A 984-nucleotide genomic window follows, 5' to 3' on the forward strand; every position below is an offset into this window, starting at 1 on the left:
AAAACGGGCTTCCTACCTTTGCTTCATACAGAAGAGGCCCGTGAAAGCACAGCACGCGCTCACTGGGGAGGAAGAGAGCAGTGGGTTAGCGGTCACTTCTTGTCTCACCCGAGAGTCCGCACACCTGTACGTGGGATTTCCTCACAGAACCAGGGACGTGGGAGCGGCTATGCCTGGGTCACCACTTCAGATCAAACGTCAGTATTTCACATTTTAACTATCTTCATAAACAGTAAGAGTCCTACAACAAAACATCTTAGTATCTGCTGCCAACAACAAAAACCATGTGTTAGAATGTCCGTCTACTTAAATCATCAACCCGCCTAGCACCTGGCTAACGGGTACAGGTAAGGTCTAGAGCTAATAAATAAAATCTCGAACGACCTGTTGGAAGGGTTGGTTTTGTCTTTCAATGTCTAAGATGTATCCCAAGTTTAGAACCATATGCTCTATCTACAGCTCCGCTTCCAAACTTTTTATTAATTAAAATCAGTAAAATAATCTACACATTAAAATTGCCATGTGCATCGGAAATGCCTGGGGTTTGTTTTTAAAGAGGTTCATGTTTACGACGTGTGTTCATCCATGTTCTGGGCACTGGCTGCTCCAATGAACCCAAAATACAGGCCTGGAAGCCAGCCTGCAGCCGGGCCGACCCATCGGGCACATCACATGTTACTGTAGCAGAAACATCTCTCCCCACTTGGTCAGCAGACCCACAGGTGACAAAAGTAGTCCCACACACTCAGCTCCTTTAGGTCTAAAATTAAATTAAAACAGCCTACCAGCTCAATTCCTAAGAGACTACAGAAGTTTCGCCATTGAAACATATTACTGCTGCTTTTAAGGTTTCAAAACTTATACCTTAAAAACCTTCAACCGGAAACATCACAGAGCAAACCTGAATATTCATTTCCCACGTGTTTACCCAGCGCCTGCCGTGCACCTGCCTGTATAAGCACAGCAGATTGACGGGGCGCACGG

The 984-nt window shown here is 45.5% G+C and overlaps 1 protein-coding gene across 3 annotated transcripts in view; it reads right to left on the reverse strand.

Annotated features, from left to right (window-relative positions):
* The window catches only part of MORF4L1 (mortality factor 4 like 1), a 17,072-nt gene extending 16,915 nt beyond the window's left edge, over positions 1 to 157 (reverse strand). For 2 of the 3 annotated variants that reach the window (XM_023748866.1, XM_006108259.3), the window contains exon 1: positions 17 to 156. The gene's annotated coding sequence lies outside the window, so the exon portion shown is untranslated. Of the gene's footprint in view, positions 1 to 16 lie in introns of all 3 variants that reach the window. The other variant, XM_023748869.1, reaches the window with a different exon arrangement.
* Between the last annotated feature and the right edge of the window lie 827 nt (positions 158 to 984).

This window comes from Myotis lucifugus, unplaced genomic scaffold (genome assembly GCF_000147115.1).
Source record: "Myotis lucifugus unplaced genomic scaffold, Myoluc2.0 scaffold_1980, whole genome shotgun sequence".
Lineage (NCBI taxonomy): Eukaryota > Metazoa > Chordata > Mammalia > Chiroptera > Vespertilionidae > Myotis > Myotis lucifugus.